This window comes from Ixodes scapularis, unplaced genomic scaffold (genome assembly GCF_016920785.2).
Source record: "Ixodes scapularis isolate PalLabHiFi unplaced genomic scaffold, ASM1692078v2 PGA_scaffold5__190_contigs__length_132052651, whole genome shotgun sequence".
NCBI classification, from domain to species: Eukaryota; Metazoa; Arthropoda; class Arachnida; order Ixodida; family Ixodidae; genus Ixodes; species Ixodes scapularis.
In genome coordinates, this window is record NW_024609880.1 from 54,816,137 (window position 1) to 54,831,157 (window position 15,021).

Consider the following 15,021-nt stretch of genomic DNA (forward strand, 5'->3'; position numbering starts at 1 on the left):
AATATAGACCTAAAACTTACGAATAAAGGCGAACCTGGTTTTATTTGGTTCTTTTGTTGGAAGAGCTAAGTTGCAAGATGCTCAAAGATCGACAAAGGAGATACGAACCTCTGATCAAGTAAATGCAGTCAATCAAACTCTCTGAAGTACCTTCACTAAAAAAGAATGGCAGGAAGCTGACGTGCGGACAGTTTAGATTAATGAAAAGTCAAAGGAATTTTTTTTCTTGCATTGACGTGACCCGTGATTAACGACGGTAGGCTTTCACTGACTTCCACTAAAAAAGTGCGAGTCAAAACATTAAAATTTTAGCTTGACTTTAGCAAGACTAAGACAGTGCTTCATCATATTTGCGTGTGCAAGGAAACAAAAAAAAGAGTACGTGCAAAGAATTGAAATATTATATTCCTTAACAAAAAGCCCAAAGCAAAAGATGTGCAATAGGGCGTTCACTATAGACCTTGAGAGGCCCCTCACTTGAAATATGAACACAGCATATGCTACTCAAGAAACGAAATTACTACACGACCATTAGAAATTCCTGCCGAGAGGTGCAGCTAGCACCCAACTGGTTTTTAGAAAAGAATACTGCGGCCCTTTTCTTGGCACTGTTCAGCTGGCCGATTCTGGTGAATTTCAGCAAAAAGTGGCGCATATGTCGCTCTTTGTAGCGGGATCTAGACTAACATAAATATTGAGTGGGCTACAAGACCTATAAGGTCCCATAATTCAGTTCCCCGGCGTGAATATCGATGGAGGGGATACGATTCTGACCCCCTTCCCCAGTTCCGCGGAGGGGCTGTGCCGTTTTCCGCGACCCCAGAGACGTATAGACTCGTCGAGACGACAAAGTGACCCTTAATGGCTCAAGGACGATTGCTCTGCCGCCAGTTCATCGCTCACCTAATGGCCGCCGATGGGAGGAGGAGTGCGGGGGCAGCCAGCGTAGCGTAACGACGACGTCGCCATTGTCTTCGCCGATTACGAAAGTGAAAGCCTTTCAGCGGGGAGATGGCCGCGCGGGCGTCGAGGCGTTTCTTCACTGCCGCAGCAGGGGCAACTCTCATCATCTGTTCGCACAATGAAGCACCGAGGTTCACAATTGGGGCGCCACTCATCGAGGAGGTCCTGCACCCGCTGAAGATGTGCGTATACCACTCCAATAATGGCCTTTTGCGCGCCGTCATCTTTGTCTAGTGGACGGCATAACGAGGTACGACTTACGAGCATGCGCGTCAGCTCTATAGTCTGCGGAATAGACTCAGTCGCCGCGCATGCGCCCACCTCCCAGTGACTTACGCCTCGGTGATGATGACGATGATCCGTCTGCAATGAGACTGACAGGAAGAGAATATGAACCACTGAGAATCGACCGAGGGGAAGTGAATTGCTCCTTGAGGCGCCAAGTACACGAGAGTTCTGTCCCCAATGTCGCTCCAGATCGCGCGAATGCAACTTGAAGTTAGCAACTTGAAGTTGGCTCTCAAGTCTTAAACTCACGAGAAAACATCGAGAGCTTTAGCTCCCTTTATAGTGTTACAGTAAAATCTCACTGCGCCGGCATTACTTTGCTCTCTACGCCATAAGAGGCAATTCCTCACAAAGAAAAAAATCTCCGTTTTACATATGTTTGCAGAACAATCACGGGCGCGTTCATTGGAGGCGCTTTCAAAAAGCACGGGGTCATGCCCCTGCCTTTGTCAGCACTACAGCTATTTGTGAGGTAGTGTATAGATATAGAGAGGTCGGTCTACCTTTTGAGGAATGGCGACATTGGTTCACAGTGTAGATGAGTGATTTAACGTAAGCAAAGAGGGTTAGACGTGAGTATTATTTAGACAGCCGAAGGTTGGTGTGTCTTTGACATGGCGACACTGGTTCACGCTGTAGGTGAGAAAGCTATAGTTAGCAAAGCACAACGGATATACCCTTGGTCTTTAATATGTATCTCACAGTGGTGAGTACACGACCACACGCCGGTACGACACTCGCCCAGACTGAAATGGTAAGCAAAGAGAATTCGAATCCGGGACTGCTCCCTGGATTCTGCGCACAGCGAATATTATAAATTCCCCGCGCCACATCGCACGGACGTTACATCAGCTGCCATTGTGGTGGTCTTGCTGCGCCGAGCACATAGACCTTCTGCATGCAGCATATTTCGCACGACCGAACGTACGTTCTTGGTAGGAACAAGTATAGGAATGACCATAAACGCGGGTATATACAAGGACACCACATGCAAGCCATATTTTGTGGCGTCACAAAGAGGCACCGGATCTGCGCCCTCTGTCAGCTCGTCTCACCATCAATCATCAGCGATGAGGGCACTGACGTTCGGTTCCCGTACGCATGCAGTACGCCTATATGAATACAAGGGAATGAAGCGCGATAGTGCACGTGTGGATGCGTGAGCGACGCCGGCGTCCGCCCGCTGCGTAAAGGCCACGTGGCTGAATCGGAGGCTTCCTTTGTGATTCTGGTGGAGCGTGTGCATATGACGGAAGAATCTGCGACGGCTTCAGTTGACGGCACACACCGCGCGGTGTGGCGTTTCACGGGTTTCAAAAGTACGTCAAGCACCACTCCTGCTTTTCGTATACAGCGAGGCGTACTGAAGCGTGCACAAATGGAAATGCATGGATCTCTTTTTGATGCCCATGCCTCAAGCACGCGCACGCGTTGCCTTTCGTTATGCTTGGAGTGCGCGTGCACGTTAGAGGCTTACGAAACACTGAAGTGTTATCGGAGGTATCGGACAGGAGATCAAACTAAAGGGGGCGCTTTATCGGGCTTATTGTACACACAGCCCGGTGTTTACTAACATAGCAAAACAAAGAACTTGAACCCCGCCTAGTGCGATCTTGGCACGAGCGCTTCGCTTTGACCAATGCTTTTGACGCACGAGGACCGGCCTTCGTATCGTCATCATAGATTTCTCTGATCAACAACAAACAACAAAATTCAGTTTGTTCGCCACACAGTTGAAGCACGCCGCTAGAGGCGTGACTGTTCGATCTCCTCCCCGATATACTCCATCTCACAAATGTCTGCAGTACATAGAAAGGCACGGGCGCTTGAGAATGGCTCAGCAGAATGCTTTTGTTTGTATACGAAAACTCGTGCATAGGAGGCACTTTCCAAAGCCACGCGCACGTGCTTGTGCCTTTGTCTGCACGGCAGATGTTTGTGCGATGGAGAATAGCAAGCTCGTCCCGGAGGCGGGACAACTAACGCTACTTCCGGTTCGAAAATCTCGTCGGAACTCATTATGCTATATTTCGTGTGCTTTGGGACGGTGTTCGCGCAGTAGTTTGTCCGCTCACTCGAGGTTTAAAATGGTCAGTTGAGCCGTTATTCATGATTGGGAAAACAGCTCAGAAAACACGAAGGGGAACAAACACGAGCCGTTATTAATCGTTCCAGGCGTAAATGTCGGCGGCAAGATAAACTTACAATTAACAATTATTTTTTTTTTTAATTCCGGCAATTATTAGGAACCAGGACAAGGCGACAGTCGAGCAGTCGGTTCGCCGGCGTCATTAATGAAGACGACGGCTACGCCGGCACAATCTCGACAGAAAAGCCTCGTACCTACTAAGTCATGTGAACTGCACTTGTCAGGACTTGTGTAACACCTCCAGTCTTCATCTGCATAGCCAGTCAAAAAGTTGGAGGACCTGCTACAGTGCTGACAAGTTCTGCACAACATCCCCCAATGATTCCACGTATCGGTGGCGGCGCTAATTTTCTTGTCAGTCACCGCAAATGATTAACTAATGACGCGTTTTTTTTGCCGTCCGACGGGACTCTTGCGAGGCGTTCAAGTGCCGAGCGACGGCACTCCAGGCGCGCATTCGAGTGCTCGCGTGGAGTGCTGTTCTGTGTGTTCCATCGGCTGCTCGCCCCCAATCTGTTTTATCATCGAACGCGAGCGAGGCAAACGCCAGGGCACGCGCCACTACTGCTGCCGCAATATCCCTATTGCTATATTACCCAAGCATCAAGGAGAATGCAGGGATTGGTGTTCCACGCGCCGCACGTGCTGGCCTCAGCAGTTGTAACTTTTCTAAAGCAAATACCTAAAGCAAATAGCATCATGCACGCGCGTTCGTCAACGCCTCATTTTGGTTATTTGCATCTTTTATACGGGAAAGGCGCAAGTGGTCTATAAGACGCCGGAAGCCTACAACATGGCGCCAAGGCACCGATGGAAGACGACAGTGTTGGTTTCGATCTCGAGGCTAATCGGAAGTGACGTCAGGTGCGAGAAACCTATCCGCGACGATATGTTTCGGTGGCGCCCTCTAAAGGTTCGTATCCCTAACGTCACGACAAATATTATTAGTAGTGAGCGACAAGTTTGATGGTGCATAAAAAGCGTGGTGGAAGCCTCATCACGTTCCTAAATGAACACCTCCAGAGTTGAAAGTTTGACTTTGCTCATATTTCCATCAATGAGAGAAGAAATAATCCTACCCAAGACGTCGTGGTGAGTGCTTCACCAATTCTGAAAAGTCAATCACATGTGACTCTCTTTAGACTGCTTCAAGTTCCTAATACGGTGACAAATTTTGTTATGGCGCATATCGTGCTCTCTCTTTTTTTTTTTTTTTTTTTTTTTGTTTCCATTTTTTTTAAAGCGCAATTTTTCAGGCGCTTGTTTCCGGCTTGAGCGGCGTTGGCGTCGGCGTAACCGCGCGGTGCGTTATGGGACGTTTCCCATGATGACGTCACACGTTACGTCACGTAGGACGTCACGGGGGTCACCAGGGACGTCACTCGTGATGTCCCCGCACGTTACATTATGGGTGAATTTCCCCGCTGAATTTAGCGGAAAAAAATCCCCGCAAAATTTAGCGAAAAAATTTCCCCGCTATATTTAGCAGAAAAAATTCCACGCTAAATTTAGCAGAAAAAGTACTCCGCTAAATTTAGGGGGAAAATTTCACCGCTAAAAAATTTCCCGCTAAATGGGACGCGAGCGGGTGAGGAGGGGGGATGGGAACGGATGAGGAGGAGGGGCATGCCCTCCTCTCCGTACCTTCCCCTCCTCCTCCTCAAGAGCTGCACTCTAATTCGGCGATACAGGAGATTGTAAACATCTTTCATTTTTTTGATCAACTTTTGCGGTTTTTCTTTTTTTTTACATAGGATGTACGATGTTACACTGCTTATAGTATAACTGATTAAGGCTAGCTGTTACTGGACGCTGATGTAAAGATCCTGCTTCGACCCCGGAATGCGAGTATGCAAATCCTTGGTCGTCCTTTCCTCGGGGTATCTCTGCTTGCCGTAATAAGCAATTGTGCGTTTACCACCATTCCACCCCCCCCCCCCCCCCACACACACGCACACCTTCAACCCCCAAGTTTTCTGTTGTTGTTTCTTTGTATTATCTTGTTTGGTGCTTACACATGCAATTCAATTTATCAAATACTAACATAGTCAATTACCCGCGTATGTACTGCAGAGAGCAATTTGCCTCACACGAGTCGAATGCATCGTTTATATGATAGAAGTCGTCGAAATAGGCATCATTACATACCACAGAATATTAAACCAACGAAGGATCCTGCTTCGACCCCGGAATGCGAGTATGCAAATCCTTGGTCGTCCTTTCCTCGGGGTATCTCTGCTTGCCGTAATAAGCAATTGTGCGTTTACCACCATTCCACCCCCCCCCCCCCCCCACACACACACACGCACACCTTCAACCCCCAAGTTTTCTGTTGTTGTTTCTTTGTATTATCTTGTTTGGTGCTTACACATGCAATTCAATTTATCAAATACTAACATAGTCAATTACCCGCGTATGTACTGCAGAGAGCAATTTGCCTCACACGAGTCGAATGCATCGTTTATATGATAGAAGTCGTCGAAATAGGCATCATTACATACCACAGAATATTAAACCAACGAAGGGCGGTGCCTATATTCATTACGTTTGTCGATTGTTGATTGAATCCCGGTTATTCATATTTCGACAATTTAAAACACGACTCGGTGCTTCTATGGCGTTCAGAGGCAGGATATAGAGCTAACATAAGAGTTGTGACTGCTTGGCATATTGTTCAGTATTAAACGAATCCGACTTCCTGCGGTGCTACGATAAAAACCTAAAATGCGTCTTGGTCGCGCAGTTCACGAGCACTCACTCGACACGAGCACTTCAAAGTCAGTTTAAAAAAACGCGGGGCGGGGCCTATAATGATCACGCCCCTTGCTTCCTGGTTGGCTCTTCCGAGATGCTTGGGAATCACCTTACGTCTCTTAAGCCGTCAGGTACTGTAAATACATAATTACTTGCGGCACGCGTCGAGGGCGTCTCACGTCGACAGGTCCTCAACGGGTGCATTAAATGAGCGCACATAAAAATATAATTGCTTTTTCATTAATATAGGACCGTATATTCCGAAAGGCGAAAGGGATATCATATCAGCCCGTGGTGTGCGACGCACTGCAACAGCGGTCGAGTTCCATACGTGAGGATGGCACAAAGCGCCCTGTAACGCCGCGAAAGTCCGCTGTATACGTGTATGTGGCAAGGTTACACGCACGAGCTGACCTCATTGAATCTGGTGCGCGTGCCGATGCTATCTCTTTCGTGGCGCGACGATGGAACGACCCATGCGGAGCAAGGACGCATGCAAAGCAGTCTTGAGGACTTTGTGTATACACCCGGGCAGGATTAACTATGCGGAAGGAAGCAGCGCGTTGTGGAGAGACACAGCTTCCCAAGGCGGCCATTTTATCGGAACAATGCTTCGTTAAGAGCAGCCTGACCTTGAAGGGACTCGAGATCCGCGGGCGGAGATTTCCTTAAAAGTTTTCAGCTTTAAAGATTCACGCGGATACAGCGGTCGATACCTTTCCATAATCTTTTATTCTTTTCTTAAACAGAACGTTTTAAGAAAGATGTAAAGTTTACAAACAGGGAACACCCTTCATCTTTGAAGGGTGTAAAAGGAGCGTGGAAGAGAGTGTTGCGGTTGCTGTGCGGGGACAGCTTTATCGAAGGTTTTGTAGCGACAACGTCAAACAATTGTTGCCTGTACCAATACTTTCTTCTTGAAGATACATTCCTCGAACTATGCGTGCTATTATGAAAATAGATATTGTATTTTGCGTCCGTTTCGACAGCGTGAAGTGGGCCTCTAGTGTCTCTGCTGCGGACGAGAAATTTAGCCAGTGCATGGTATACTCATCCTGGAATCTTTAAACGGGCGATGCGACAATTTTTGTGCTTTCAATAAATACCGTTCAGAATCATTCCCTGACATCCATAGCATATGAAGGAGGCGTTAGTGCTTTTCTTGTACAAGGACTATGCTTGCTGACAAATTTAATGCCCACTGTTTTCGTGCCTGGTGCTTCCAATATTAATGTCATCGGCAGTTATGATTAAGAGTCCTACGTCACATCGGGCATTGAAAGTTCAGTGTTTGTACTTCCCATAACTGAATCACAAATATACAGCATAATACACAAACTTAGGAATAACAGTGCTTGCGGTAAGCAAACTCAGTTGCCCACTTCATTAGCGGGTCACTTTCACATATATGTAATCTAATTTCGAGTACCAGCATATTTCCTGAGTAAAAATTGCAAGAGCGTCCGTGATTCACAAAGTAGGTGATCGAAATTACATAACAATTACCGACCTATTTCGGTTCTACTGATCCAATCTCCTTGGGCAAGTAATTAATGCAATGACTCTGTATTTATTTTTTTCTAGCGAAATAATGTCATAGTGCAGCAACAGTAGGGCTTTCGGAAGCAAAAGTCGTCTGAACTGACGCTTTTAAACGTCAAAAGTAAAATAATTGGCAATTTCGAGCGCAGGTAGTATACTGCATTTTGTTTTTTTAATTTTGTTTATTTATACTACTGGTTCTTATTCAGGACCATTGTAGGAATGGTTACATTCATGAGGTTACAAAATCACAATAAAAAAACAAACAAACACAAGAACTAACTGACACTAATATGTCACGAAAGGAAAAACATACAAGCAAGTAAAAACGAAATCTTCACTCAACATTGAAATGTTTTCGTACAGAATCAAGAAATGAAATTAGGGAACCAGAGCTCGTCATTTCAGCGGGTAAGTCATTCCAATCTTTGAGAGTGCGAGGAAAAAATGAATATTGGAGAACATTATTTCACGGCAATATGGCTCAATGATATAATACGGGCGTTGGCTACGTCTATTGGAACGTGCAGAAAATGATATGTGCTTGTCCCGACTGATGTTGATCATGTCATGAATTACCTGGAATAGCACTTTCAATTATTTAATAGTATTTATCATACTAGGGGTTGATAATTGTGTTTGATTAAGTAACTTACTAACTGAAGCATGCCTGTTACATACCCCGTAGATGAATCTAACCGCTTTTCTTTGTACCATTTCCAGCCTATTGATGTCTTTTTCTGTGTGTGTAAAGGTCCCATATTACACTAGCGTATTCCAAGATAGGAACAACAAAAGTTTTGTACGCCAATAGTTACGTATCCGGAGCTTCCTGCCATAATTTGCGTCTCATAGCCTATAGTTTTCTAGATGCTTTACCAATAACCGCGCTGATGTGTTTATCCCATTTTAAATTGTGTGCTATATCATGGTGTGCATTTTCCGGTTTTAACCGAAAAACATCGATAAACATCCGTCGGTGACTAAAATATTAAATCGGTTAAAACCGAAAAACACCGGTGGTTTGATATTTTCGCCCCGGTTAAAACCGAAAAACACCTGTCGTTGCTAGTTTCCGACCTAGCGAAACCCTTTCCCCGTAGAGGTTCGTCAAACGTGTTATCTCGTGGATCCTGCATTCTTCCAGTGTTTATACATGGCTTGCAGGTGGCGTCAGTCCGCCCTCCTTTCTGGGGGTCAAAAGCGTCTAGTGAACGCAGTGGAAGCTAAGCTCTCAATGCCTTTCCCCTATTGTGTCTCCCATGGCCCCCTTTTGTGGAAAAATTAACGCAGTGGAGGATAGGCTCTCACGTGCCTTTTCCTCATTGTGTCTGGCCAAGTGATGTCGGTTCAAGCCACGTATTCAGAGGTTGCTGTTGTTCCTGGAAGACACTGCCAACGTCCGTGTCGTACAGGACCGTGCGTTTTCATAATTGCGGGTTGCAAACCGCAAGGAACGTGCTGCCATGAGGGCAGCACGTTCCTTGCGTGTAGATGCAAGCATGAAAGTATGCTTGCATCGACTATAATAACCAAGTGTGAGAAATAGTTGCTTCCTAGAGAAGAAGTGTATGAACTATGTGAATAAAATTGGAACTCTCTGTCTCTGATCAATCGCCTTTTTTTCACCGATAATCACCGATTTTAGCCTCGTCGTGAGACGTTCCACCGAAATACACCGGTGTTTTAAAAATAAATAAACACCGAAAAACATCCGCCGATTTTTCTCACAAATAAACACCGGAAAGTACACACCCTAGTTATATGTAGTCCTAAATAAGTATATTCATTAACCCGGATCCGTGTTTGGTTACCTATGTGGTATGTGAAAAGTGAGGGGTGCTTTTTATGGGTGATAGACATAAATACAGCTTCCTCTTTGTTAAGTAGCATTTGCCAATCTTCGCATCATTTTGATATTTCCTGAAGGTTATTATATAGGATGTGGTGATCATCGGGACTTTTGATTTCATGATACAAGATGCAGTCATCAGCATACGATCCTATGTTTACTTTGATATTAGTAGCTATATCACTGATAAATATCAAGAAAAGCAGTGGCCCCAAAATTTATCCTTGTGGTACCCCGGATTCTACATTTGCTATAAAACATGCAGTTTGGTAAAGCGTTACATATTGTCCCCCCCCCCCCCCCCCCCCCCCCCCCCGAAAGGAAATCCTGAATCCAGCTTACGATCTGATCGTTTTCTAACATCGCACGTAATTTTAATAAAATCTTTGGGTGGGAAACCTGTCAAAGGCCTTTGAAAAGTCAAGGTAGATTACATCAACTTGGTCTCGGCGATTAATAACTGAACTAAAATTATGCACTTTTCCAACTAATTGAGATATTGTCGAGTATCCGGTTCTAAGACCGTGTTGTACATTCGATAGAAGATTATGCTTCGTGACGTAGGCAACTATATGTTTAGCAATAATTATGTTCGAGTAATTTACAACTGATACACGTCAAAGAAATGGGGTGATAGTTAACTGCTATGGGTTTAACGATTGCTAGCTTCCAATCTGCAGGAAATCTCGAAGAGGCCAGTGACGTTTTAAAAACGACAAACAAATATTTTGAAACCCAAACCGCATAGCGTTTAAGGAACATGTTGGGGATGTCATCCGGGCCGCTGCTTTTCCTACGTCATAGTTTAGTAATAATGACAAGATATCTGCCTCATTGTTAGTAATGTTCTGGAGACCGGGTATCTGCAGGATCGGACGTCGTAATTAGGAGCAATGTTGTTATCTTTTGTAAACAGAATAAAATTGACCACTAAAAATGGTAGCGATTTTAAATTCGTGATCAATTACATGTGCACAACCGTCAACAACAAGGGATGAACATTTTTTTGCCTTGAAAGTACTTATAAACTGCCAAAAATTTTGTGGTGCTGTTTTTGTGAATGACAAAAGACAGACATTTTAATACCATTGTTTTGATTCGCGTACTGCTTGATATATAAGTCTCTTGCTACAACAAAGATAGCTTTCTCTGGCGGATAGAAGGCCGGGTCACTTTCAAGATTTCTGCAGTCTGTTCACTTTCCTGTTCATATGTATCACGCTTCTCGTGACCCATGGGTTATGTTTGCTTTTTTTTTTCGGTAAAGGGGTATCCACACGAAGGAGAACTCCGCGGACGGATGTCGTGACGTCAACAACCCATTAAACTCCGTCCCCGGCTCCGCCGCGTGCACCTGCGGAGCTCTCATGCTAAAAGTACGAGGCCTCCGCGCCTCCGCCACGGAGGAGAACGACGGCGCGAGGCCGCGAGGCGTCAAAAAGAGACGACGTATGTCTCACGTGATACGCGATCCGCGGAGGAACGTGGCGGATTTCTCCTTCGTGTGGATCCCCCTTATAGCCGATTCACACGACGGACCAAATCGCGATTTTCGTCCGCGGACCGTGTACCACGTGACCGGCACGTCACCGATTCCTGCGATCCGCGCCTCCTCCGCGGAGGCGCGGACTGATAAAGTCGAGCGCCTTTTTCACTCGCGGACGTTTGGCGGCAGACTGACTTGGAAAGCATTTAGTCTGGCAACGGTACATGGTTTTCTTGGTATTTTGCTTCTGTGCGTTCCAAACGAAAATGGTGCGTCGTTGCGTTTTGTGCGTTTGTTGGTTCATTTTGTCGTACGATTCTTGGTTCCACGCGTGAGAGAAACTCCAGAAACTTTGTCCGGCTGACGCGAGGCAGGTTCCGGTGCTCCTCCGTGTCCGTGTCAAGAAGCTGCCGTCAAAACTAGCCTAGCACGCCGCGATAATTCTTGCTCGTCCAATCAGGATTTCACCGAGCAAGCCCTCTCTTGTGGATGTGGTGTGCTTGAGTGTTGTGCCCGAGCGCGGAGTGTGTGAAGGCATCTCCAAACGCCCCTCAGCGAGCCCAGAAGTTCGTCGCGTCTACGCCGAAGCTTTCTCGGGCAGGATCATGTCTGTGTCACTGTCATGCTTTGGGTTAGTAAAGTTAGTGGCGCTTCGCGCGAAGCCTGTCCCGGTGTTTTGTTCTCAATCTGTAGGTAGCAGCGGCGTACTATTCTTTATCGCGGTAGCAACCGTCGATTTCTCTCTTGGACAATTACGGTGCTACTGTGCGATGTTGGAGTTTCGCGGCACTGCGGGGTGCGTACAGGTTCGGTCCGTCCTCACTGGCGTCTGCTCGTCGTTTCCCTCGTGTGGATGCGCTTGGGAGACGGACGAACCGCGGATATGTCGTCACGTGATCAATCCGTCCGCGGATCAGTCCGTCGTGTGAATCGGCTATTAATAGCCGATTCGCACGACGGACTGATCCGCGGACGGATTGATCACGTGACGACATGTCCGCGGTTCGTCCGTCTCCCAAGCGCATCCACACGAGGGAGACGACGAGCAGACGCCAGTGAGGACGGACTGAACCTGTTCGCACCCCACAGTGCCGCGAAACTCCAACATCGCACAGTAGCACCGTTGTCCAAGAGAAAAATCGACGGTTGCTACCGCGATAAAGAATCGTACGCCGCTGCTACGTACAGATCGAGAACAAAACACCGGGACAGGCTTCGCGCGAAGCGCCACTAACTTTACTAACCCAAAGCATGACAGTGACACAGGCATGATCCTGCCCGAGAAAGCTTCGGCGTAGACGCGACGAACTTCTGGGCTCGCGGAGAGGCGTTTGGAGATGCCTTCACACACTCCGCGCTCGTGCACAACACTCAAGCACGCTGCACACCACATGCACAAGAGAGGGCTTGCTCGGTGAAATCCTGATTGGACGTGAAATAATTATCGCGGCGTGCTAGACGAGTTTCGACGGGAGCTTGTTGACACGGACCCGGAGGAGCACCGGAACCTGCGTCGCGTCAGCCGGACAAAGTTTCTGGCGTTTCTCTCAAGCGTGGAACCAAGAATCGTACGACAAAATGAACCAACAAACGCACAAAACGCAACGACGCGCCATTTTTGTTTTGAACGACCAGAAGCAAAATACCAAGAAAACCATGTACCGTTGCCAGACTGAATGCTTTCCAAGTCAGTCTGCCGCCAAACGTCCGCGAGTGAAAAAGGCGCTCGACTTTATCAGTCCGCGCCTCCGCGGAGGAGGCGCGGATCGCAGGAATCGGTGACGTGCCGGTCACGTGGTACACGGTCTGCGGACGAAAATCGCGATTTGGTCCGTCGTGTGAATCGGCTATAAAGGGGTATCCACACGAAGGAGAACTCCGCGGACGGATGTCGTGACGTCAACAACCCGGGAAACTCCGTCCCCGGCTCCGCCGCGCGCACTTGCGGAGTTCTCATGCTAAAAGTACGAAGCCTCCGCGCCTCCGCCACGGAGGAGAACGAGAGAACGGCGCCACGAGGCGTCAAAAAGGGATGACGTATGTCTCACGTGATGCGCGCTCCGTGGAGGAAAGGAGCGGATTTCTCCTTCGTGTGGATACCCCTTATGGGGTATCCACACGAAGGAGAACTCCGCGGACGGATGTCGTGACGTCAACATCCCGGGAAACTCCGTCCCCGGCTCCGCCGCGTGCACTTGCGGAGGTTTTGTGCTGTCAGCACAAAGCCTCCGCGCCTCCGCCACGGAGAACGTGCCGCGAGGCGTCAAAAAGGGATGACGTATGTCTCTCGTGATGCGCGATCCGCGGAGGAAAGTGGCGGATTTCTCCTTCGTGTGGATACCCCATTAAGGGACATATTTTGAAACGCATTGAGTAACAATAGCAAAGAAAAGGTTCTATAACTGATCCAGACATTCCGGTGTTGCTGATTAGGATACAAACTCATCGTACTCAAAAGCCAGTTCGTCCATGATAGCGTTATCGTCGGCATTACCGAAGTTCAATATGTTAATCTTCTTCCCCGGGGGGCGCAATATTATTAAATAAAGTAAGTAATACTGCCGTGTGATCCAGACAGCCCTTCAAAAACTTCACATTCATAGCCGTCAGCACTAGCACCAGCAGACAAAAAGATCAGGTCTAGGATTGACCTGCAATCTCCCACTACTCTCGTGTCACTGTCAACAATCTAATATAAATTGAAAGAAAAACCAATATCTGTTGGTTCAGCGCAGTTTTCAGCATCAGTACTTCCATGCGTTAGGCAGGCCCAATTAATATCTGGCAAATTAACCTGGACCAAGAAGGAGGCATCGCAATAAACACAAATATAACGCTAAGCTGGGGACTGCACGACGTTTGCACCCTAAGATTGAGCAGCACCTCTGTACAGCCTTTGTCGGTTCCAGAAAATGTCTGTTTGGAGCCGACGTGGTGCGGCAAAACCCCTAAAACAAAGACAAGCTAGATAGATCTATTTGAGTGAAGAATTTGTTATGGTTATTCTATTTTCGAGGTCACATGCTACTGAATCTTTTGCCATCATAAATTAGTTCAAGACACTACAGACAATCAAGGAGAGTATAAAAGAAAGAAAATAGCTTCATTATAGTTTGACGTGCAATTTTGCCATATTTAGAGAAATTGGCTCAGTTTCTACGCTAATAACACAACTGAAATAATGCCTAAGGGTATCTTTTTTACATCTTCGTAAATTGAATTTAAAGGAGCTCAATTTTATACATTTTGCGCAATTTTATATAAAGTAGTTTGTTGGTAAATAATTTGTGAATGTTTATTTGACGTCTTTCATAACTCTTTTTGCATATCATAACTATTTAAGTCTTTAATAGTCTGTGTGCATGTTGTAAACCTTACATAAAATAAGTAGGAAACATTATTACCACATGCATGCTTCGGTGTGAAATTTACGGCTGGGCAAAATACCACAATGACACCTTGACAATCCCCAGGCCTGGGGTTTGGAAATTTTATATCTCCTGTCATCTAGAGCTGAATATGACGCCCAAGAACACGGCTCGGCAACGGCTGGGATTTAACCCAGGGTCCCATGAGTTTCGCAGCGCGAGCTTTCATTCCACGTGCTCCGAGCTGCTATATGTCAACACACTCGGCCAACCATCCCCTCAATCCTGCCAGTCTCGAAATTATCCCGAGCAATCGCCCACTCAAAATTTGGAGATAATCATGTAAAACTGGGGGACGGGCACTCCTTAGGTCAACAACATATGTAAAGACACGTCCTTTGTTTATTTGGCGAATGTTATAAAATTCAGGAGTAGGCGCTTAATGGGCGGATGCTCCGTATTTTAAGGTAATCAGTAAAGCAGTTGTGAGGTCTACAGACCTCGCGAGCCATAAGGCACATATGAAGTGTCTGGTTCGTGGTGTTGCATCAGTGGATGACCTAAAAAAAGACACAAATTTACTGAGGGGCAAGGACGGTCGAAGAAATTTCGAGGCTCG